Below are 10,142 nucleotides of genomic sequence, written 5' to 3'. Positions count from 1 at the left end.
ACTACAACCACACTACCACTACAACAACCACACTACCACTACAACCACACCACCACCAGAACAACAACCACACTACCACTACAACCACACTACCACTACAACAACCACATTACCACTACAACCACACCACCACCAGAACAACCACACTACCACTACAACCACACTACCACTACAACAACCACACTACCACTACAACCACACCACCACCACTACAACCACACCACCACTACAACCACACGACCACTACAACCACACCACCACTACAACCACACTACCACTACAACAACCACACTACCACTACAACCACACCACCACCACTACAACCACACTACCACTACAACCACACCACCACTACAACCACACTACCACTACAACCACACTACCACTACAACCACACCACCACCAGAACAACCACACTACCACTACAACCACACCACCACTACAACCACACTACCACTACAACCACACCACCACTACAACCACACCACCACCACAACAACCACACTACCACTACAACCACACTACCACTACAACCACACCACCACCAGAACAACCACACTACCACTACAACCACACTACCACTACAACCACACCACCACTACAACCACACTACCACTACAACCACACCACCACCAGAACAACCACACTACCACTACAACCACACTACCACTACAACCACACCACCACTACAACCACACCACCACCACAACAACCACACTACCACTACAACCACACCACCACTACAACCACACCACCACCACAACAACCACACTACCACTACAACCACACTACCACTACAACCACACCACCACCAGAACAACCACACTACCACTACAACCACACTACCACTACAACCACACCACCACTACAACCACACTACCACTACAACCACACTACCACAACAACCACACTACTACAACAACCACACCACCACTACAACCACACTACCACTACAACCACACCACCACCACTACAACCACACCACCACCAGAACAACAACCACACTACCACTACAACCACACCACCACGAGAAGAACAACCACACTACCACTACAACCACACTACCACTACAACCACACCACCACCAGAAGAACAACCACACTACCACTACAACCACACCACCACCAGAAGAACAACCACACTACCACTACAACCACACTACCACTACAACCACACCACCACCAGAACAACCACACTACCACTACAACCACACTACCACTACAACAACCACACTACCACTACAACCACACCACCACCAGAACAACAACCACACTACCACTACAACCACACTACCACTACAACAACCACACTACCACTACAACCACACCACCACCAGAACAACCACACTACCACTACAACCACACTACCACTACAACAACCACACTACCACTACAACCACACCACCACCACTACAACCACACCACCACTACAACCACACTACCACTACAACCACACAACCACTACAACCACACTACCACTACAACCACACGACCACTACAACCACACCACCACTACAACCACACTACCACTACAACAACCACACTACCACTACAACCACACCACCACCACTACAACCACACTACCACTACAACCACACAACCACTACAACCACACTACCACTACAACCACACGACCACTACAACCACACTACCACTACAACCACACCACCACTACAACCACACCACCACCACAACAACCACACTACCACAACAACCACACCACCACTACAACCACACTACCACTACAACCACACCACCACCAGAACAACCACACTACCACTACAACCACACCACCACTACAACCACACTACCACTACAACCACACTACCACTACAACCACACCACCACTACAACCACACCACCACCACAACAACCACACTACCACTACAACCACACCACCACTACAACCAAACCACCACCACAACAACCACACTACCACTACAACCACACTACCACTACAACCACACCACCACCAGAACAACCACACTACCACTACAACCACACTACCACTACAACCACACCACCACTACAACCACACTACCACTACAACCACACTACCACTACAACCACACTACCACTACAACCACACTACCACTACAACCACACCACCACTACAACCACACTACCACTAATTATTAGGCCCTATTGAATTCCTTTTATAGCCTACTAGGCTACTCATTATTATCGAATTATCTAGTTGATATATGAATAAAACAATAAGCCGTTTTAATGGCTATGGGCTACTAGTTGTAGCTATACACGAGTTGATGCGCTCTGCTCTTATGCACGGTTGAGGCGGCAGCTCAAATACACTTCGCACATATCCTCTGCACCTTGGCAGTGCAACTGCCACAGACAGCTATGGTGCACTTCATGCATTGGTAGAAAGTTCTGTTCTTGCTGCAGCTTGTCTTCACCATGCAGGTATTTTTTGGGGGGTATTCTTCTGTGGACACTGCGAGGGGCGCCGCCGGTGGCTGTTTGGACGCCAGAGCGCGCAACTCTTTAGCCAACTGGAGGATGTCGCGTCTGGGGAGGCTCTGCGTCTCTCCACCAGTCCCCAGCGAGTCCAAGCTCCCCCAATTTATAATACTTATTTATAATAGCCTACATAGCGTGAAACTGTGCATATAATAGGCTGTAGCCAGCGCGAAACTGCGCATTCCCTATAGCCGTTCATTGAACGGCTGGCGGCCGCTATAAATAAATAAAAACATACACGATATTTTCTTATTTGAATGATGTTGAATATATATATATATATATTCAAGATCATTCAAATAACTAAATATTGTGTATATTGTGCATGTGAACGCACTCACTGTCAAACCTGCCGCTATCTATGCACAAGATGGTTAATGTCCGGATATGATTGGCAATGAGTGATCTTTACTCATGGCGACTATGTCAATTTTGTATGGATCCACAAGTCGATCAAGCTTATTTTTTCTTTGTATCGTGCTGAAGTCATATAGCCTACTGCGCTCAGACTTGGCTACATTAGCTGGTGCCCCGTCTTCAAATTTACTTCCGGGGTTTACGAGTAGCCTACCAGTTGAATGCGTTCCAGAAACAAAACGCAAAACCCCCACGTTCAACACATCTTTACTAACAAATATATTTACAATACTGTTATTTTGCGCATTTGACCTAACAGCCACCACGTCTTGACCCGACGTCAATAACCGAGATATATAGGCTACTGTAGGCCTAGATATAGGTGTTCGTAATAATTAAATTACATCCAGATGGAGAAAACATGTGTTTGAGAACAAGGTAATAATAACAATTAAACATTATTTGTATAGCACCTTTCATACAGATAAATTCAGCTCAAAGTGCTTTACAACAGAGCATTTAAATTAAAGAATGTGAAATTTTATGATGCTTCATTCGTAGACTATAGGAGAAAAACACTGAGCCCAGCCTGCTAAATCTACTCAAAGACGCCACCTGGCGGTGGTGCATCACTAAAACGAAATAACACCCGTCTGAAATCCCACGAGATTTCCAACGGGATTTCCCTGCCAAATACCGCAAAGGTGAAATGCTGCAGCATGTGACATTTCTAACTTCCCACATCTGTAGCTGCTGCAGTGCTTATTACATGCATATTAGCGCATTAGCTGTTTATTATCCATTATGAAGCATTTATTAATGCCTTATTTATTTCACATGATCATATCTACAACTAGTAGGCCATTATGTCAATAACTTCCTAATTTCTTATGATGGTAAATAGGCAAGTTGTTGTGCATGTGTCAGGACAGACAGACAGACAGACAGACGGACAGATGGACATATAGAGAGAAAGACAGACAGGCAGATGGTGACCTCAAATCCGGTCTGTGGTGTGGTGTGTGTGTGTTAATCCCTGAAAAAGAAAGTATTGATTTTGGACAATTTGGTTAGCCTATGTGATCCTAGAGTCTCTAAAGATTTGATGTCTCTATGATCTCCAGAACCTCTATGATCACACAGACCATAAGCCCCCACGCCACGTCAAGGCATTGTCCATTGTGGGAGAAAAAAAAATTTTTTTTTGGCTCTGCAACAGCAGGTTTTTTTTTTATTTTCTTTTTTTGGGTCTGCAACTGCAGTTTTTTTTTTTTTTAATGAGAACATAAATATTACATAAATATATTAACATATATATAAGAGCTATAAAAAAAAAAAGTAAGGGGGAAGGGGTTTGTGTGCTTAGTGTGTGTGCCTGTGTGTGTCTGTGTGTGTATATGTGTGTGTCTGTGTGTGTGTGTATGTAAAAACAATAAGGGAAGGGAGAATTTAACTTGAAAGGGGTAGCGGCACCCGGGGGAGGTGGGGTGGAGGACAGGGTGGGTTGGCAGGGTGGGAGGAGGGTGGTGGATGGGGTGGGAGTGCAGGGTGGGTTGAGGGTGGAGGCTGGGCTGGGAGGGTGTGGGACTGAACAGTCCCCTGGCCAGCCGCCGGAGCATGACCACCGGCTTTTTTGATAACTTTTTTGGGGACAGGCCCAGAAGAAGTAGAAGAAGAAGCAGCAGCCACCTTTTTCGCGGCAGTCGGCGAGCCACCAGCCAGCCAACGGTTCGCCGACTTGAAGTGCTTCTGAGACGTCTGTCATAAGCAAAAAAAGAAGACAGACACATACATTGTTATAAATGTGTTTTGGGCAAGCTTATTATACAGCAAAGCATTGTTATTTATAAATTAATTACTTAGCTGGGATTTGAAACACAGACCCTTCAGGCAATGAACAACCTGTGCGACCAACTGAGCTACAACCTTTATGAATTGACTTGACAGTGGTCGGGACCAGGCCTGGCCCGTTTGAGGTCGCGTCACCGGGCAGCTGGCTGTTGCTGGGGGCGGCTGGGTCCAGGGGACTCTTTCTGTGGCTCTGCCCTCCGGTGGCGGGGGGTGCTCAGACTTTTGGTCTTTAGTAAGCACAAAAAGAAGACATATTGAGTGTTGTGAATGTAGTATGGGTACACACTCCACACTGAGGCATGAGAATACATGACAGTTCTTACCTGGCGAGGGTCCAGGGAGGGGGAGTGAGGCCTCCTCATTGCCTCCTGTGTCTCCGGCAACTCCCTGCTCCACTGTGGGTCCGGAGACACAGACCGGGCCCTTGAGGGGCAGGGGCGGGACCGGGCTGGGTGGGGCGTTTCCCCAGCGGGGGTGGCCTCAGGCCTGGCTGGTGTGGGGGAGGGCCTCTCTTCCTCCACGGGCTGGTGTGAGGTGGTGCTCTCCTGGACCTCCTTCCTCCCCTGGCGGGCACAGATGTCCTGGTGGACCTTTCGAATTGCGGCCGCCCGCTCCACCGTCTTGTACATGGCATAAGATCTTAGAATAGAGAACATATTAAGAAATCAATGTTAAAAAAAATGGTAATTTGTGAGACAGGGTGCATTGATGAACAGAGCATACGTGATGACCTGTAAAGAGATAACAGCTAGAGCATTTATTTTTCCATATACAACCAGTACAAGTACAGATATCACAATAATTGAGTATTGTCTACCAGTGTGTCTTACTTTTTATGGCTGAAGAGGCTGTGGTTCATGAATTCCGCCACTTTTTCCTTCAGTCCTGGCGGAGTTAGATTGTAGTTTTGAAAACAGTAGAACAGATTTTGGAGGAGATCTATAAGATGGAGAAACTTACTCACAGGTAATGACTTCAAGAGGATTTATTTGAGATAAAATGGGAGAAATGGTCGTGATACAAGGCCCTTCTTAGCGACATCACCGTGGGTGAATATACATTGGACAACTGTATGGCTATATTGTGACAGACATTGTGAGAATGCATAGCCCATGACAATGTTTGGCATGGCGCGAGATGGGGCTGCCGGGGACACCTAGTCCTCTAGATATCCGGACCGCCGTGTGCACCTACGTGAGTTTAACCTATGCCTTTGAGCATGCTTTGTTGGGGATATGAGTCGATTTAAAGTTTTAACACTTAAATCTTTATTGTATTTCTCATTTTCACACAGACGTGAATCTTGATGAATCGCTAGTTGTGCTTACATAGAGCATATAGGCCTGTTGTGGTTTTCACATGCCATGATCTTTAGAAACGTCTTTCGAAACGAAATAGCTTCCTCACTTGCTCCAGCACGCATACGCACAGCTCGCAATCGTTGCTCCAGCATGCTGTGCGCATGCGTGCTGGAGCAAGTGAGGAAGCTATTTTGTGTCTAAAGACGTTTCTAAAGATCATATTACAGAGGCATGTGAAAAACCACAACAGGCCTATATGCTCTATGTAAGCACAACTAGCGATTCATCAAGACAGATTGATGAAAACAACCGTTTCGCGGCAGAAAATAGATTTTTTGAAACTGCATTCTAAGCGCCCCGACCACCGCCATTACATGGATATACTGGCTCGCGCTGGATTTTAAATTTCTTCTACATGCCTCCGAACTACACCAAAGTGATCTCGGTGAGTCAAACGTCTTATAATATGTCGTAAATAAGGTCCAGGTTGTCAAAAACGAGCATTGTCCTTTAAGTCTAAATTGTTTGGGAAGCATTAAAATAGCCTGTCCGACACAAACATGCTGGTGGAATAAAGAGGTTAGTGAAGGTTAGCAGGCTGCCACTGGAAATTTTCTTCTCTACGAGGCCCAGCGCCAACTTGTAAAGATTTGACAATTCAAGATTTGAGTGAAGTATAAGAGGTGCGATTCAGGAATACAATATCCACAAGAAAAAGTAAGAATGGACCGACTGTGACGCAATCATATCTAACACAGTTATAGTTAACGCAGTTATAACTAATGCAGTCATATCTAACACAGTCATAGCTAACACAGTCATAGTTAACGCAGTTATAACTAATGCAGTCATAGCTAACACAGTAATAGCTAACACAGTTATAGTTAACGCAGTAATAACTAATGCAGTCATAGTTAACGCAGTTATAACTAATGCAGTCATAGCTAACACAGTCATAGCTAACGCAGTCATAGCTAACACAGTCATATCTAACACAGTCATAGCTAACGCAGTCATAGCTAACACAGTCATAGCTAACGCAGTCATAGCTAATGCAAGTTGTTTGCCTGTATGTTTTATCCGCAGTGAGAAGTTCTCCCACGGTCAGAAGAGCAATATTGAGATACTCCACATTCGCCACAGTTTCTTATCTCAAACTCAGCATTTTCATCCCTTGTAGCTCCTGAGGAACAGTTTCATTTCTTCAATTGTGAAAAAATGGCTCTGGACTAGCATTTGTAGTCCAGGAGCCATTGTAATGAACTAGCCCTGGTCCAGGTGGGTATACTATTCGGGGCTATACCCCGGTACACCGCCCTGCCAGGAACCATTCATTGTGCCTTGTGACTTTTGTCACTCTGTCTACATTACTGCATCTACAGAAATTATTATTTCGTTACTTTCAGTGAAGACATTTTTCAAAAGATGAAAGCGTTTTCTCTGTGGTGGCTACAGTTGTACCAGCCCATCTTTTATATAAAAAGCAACACTTTGCACTTAAATAGCACATATCCACTGATATCCACTACTGATAGCATGGCAACACTGATCATGTGATTTCTCTCCACTAGACAAACAGCATGTGAGATCACGTGATCAGGGTGTTGAAGCCAGGCTAGTGGATAACATAATAGCTGAGTGGATATTGGTGGATATGTGCTATTTAAGTGCAAAATGTCGCTTTTCAGGGTCTGGGGCTCAAGTTCCACAAGGATGGATACACTGAGTGTTGAGTGGTCCTGGTAGGGTCTCGCAGTAGGGATCATACCTATGGATCAAGTACCTCATCAGATATTACTGTATACTAAGATCATATGCAATGTGCTCAACTGGCTTGGATGAAGGCATTCTTGACTGGCATAGTAATTATATTGATCTATTGTGAAAACATGAGAATATTTCACCAGAGTTTCTATGACTATCTGTATTTTGGGAAATAAATGTTATGTACTGACATAACGTTTCGGGTAGAGCTAGTTCCCTGCATCTACTGTAGGCTAGCTAGCTAGCTAGCTAGCTAGATAGATAGATAGATAGATAGATAGATAGACAGACAGACAGACAGACAGACAGACAGACAGACAGACAGACAGACAGACAAATAGGTGTGTGATGGTTGGTGTGATTTTTTTAAAGCCTGGTTCTAGAAACAACTGGACCTTAGCTTTGCTTTGCCTATGCCATGTATGCAATGTGAATGTTTTTTGTTGTTGTTTTTCTTCAAATTTTTAAGTAAATATAGTTTAATATTTTTTATAAAATATATAATCTATAACATTATTTGTGTAGTTATAAAGTAGGCTACTTTATATTGTATCTATTCTACACTCTACACTTTATATTGTATAGATTGTATTTCTTGTGTAGTTGTTAATTGGTGATTGGTGTATTGTAACTACTGCATCTGTAACTTGAGCACATCATGGAGCAGGCAGCAACATTTCACTGTGATTGAACACTACTGTGATTGAATACTGTACTGTGATTGAATACTGTACTGTATACTTGCATGTGACATACAGTATGAAGATGTGCATCTCTCCATCATCACACCGTTACTAACTTATCTAAAGTTAGTAACTGCCATAGAATAGTAAGCTCATCTTAAATTATTAACTGCCATAGCCTGAAGAGAACATTAGCTAGGACAATGATTTATGTTTTTATCCATCTCCTTTTATGTAAAGTACCGTGCTACATTGATTTGTATGAATTGTGCTATATAAATAAAATTACATTGATTTGTATGAATTGTGCTATATCAATAAAATGACATTGATTTGTATGAATTGTGCTATATAAATAAAATAACATTGACATTACAGTACTGTATAATACATTTACTCCATGATTAACATTGTTCGTTTCAAGTCCTGGGTTTCTGAATTCAACAAGACAGCAGGTTACTGAACTGACTCTGAGCTCCAGATCACCACATATTTCCTGTAGTCTGTGGCCTCCTGGCCTCAGTGCCGATATCTGCAGGAAGAAGCCAGTCAGGGTAAAAGTCTCTGAACTCTTTTAAAGGGTAGAATTCTCCTTTTGACACAAAATTACATCAAAAATGATGAGTAATTTGCATTCTTGACGAGTTGTCAACTTGCATCTGTAATTTTCATTTCCTTAAAGCAATACATCGCGATATTTGGATCTTTACAAACATGTCTGGTGCTAATTCTCCAATTAGATTTACTAAAAGTAAGCTGAATCGTCCAAACAGTCTACTCAGAAAGATAATACATTGACATTTATTACCTTTTAAAACTCGCGCCCCCGGGACGCAGCATTCAGTCGAAGTGCGCATGCGCAACATTGTGCTTAAACAACACAGTAGTAGCTAACTATTCCGGCATCTATGGATATCATGCGTTTTTTAGCTCAATGATATCATGGCGGAGGTGAGAAAACCGAAGCGAAACATCACAGAGGAAGCCAGAAAAAGACAATCTATTAACGTTACGACAGTACCACAGTGCACTTACTCGCAGGGTCTGTGGGGGCGCAGTTCAGGAAAACCGGAGAAAACGCTATGTATTGCTTTAATGTTCTTCATATAAATACAACACAGTGTGGAATTTATTAAGTAATCTTTATGAACTCTCAACCCTGGTTGTTTTTCTTGTATGATTGTCTGTCTGACTGTGTCAGTCATGAGTGGTTGGTTCCTCACACCTCCCCGCTGTCTGTGCTGAGGGAGTCGGAGGAGCAGGCTCGATGGGGGCAGGTGAGGTTCAGGTAGCCCAGCTCGGCGGGCCCAGCCCGGGACAGAGAGGGCGCCAGGGTGGAGACGGTAGATGGGTCAGCGGTGTCCTCTGTGGTTCTGGCCTTGCTTCTGTAGATGATGTCCAAAAGGTTCGTTATGTCCTCAGACCCAGGAACCACCCTGTCAACCACAGGACACGTTCTTCAGTGTGGGGTTCTATTGTTAAACACGGTAGGTATTGTTCCTAGCTTGAGTGGATGGTACAGAAAAGCATAAAATAAGGTCCCTTCATGAACATACTGTAAGTGCATCTGTTTTTAAAGGTAGGACAGATAGATACCAAAGAGGAGTTTCTCTACCTGGGGCTGGGTGTTAGCAGGGGATTCTCCATGTGGAACATTCTCTGCAGTTCCTGGTGAAACACAAGCACAAACATAGCATATTTTAAAC

Source organism: Borostomias antarcticus (genome assembly GCF_949987555.1).
Source record: "Borostomias antarcticus genome assembly, chromosome: 20".
In the NCBI taxonomy this organism is placed as follows: domain Eukaryota; kingdom Metazoa; phylum Chordata; class Actinopteri; order Stomiiformes; family Stomiidae; genus Borostomias; species Borostomias antarcticus.
Note: the sequence above shows the minus strand (reverse complement) of the source record.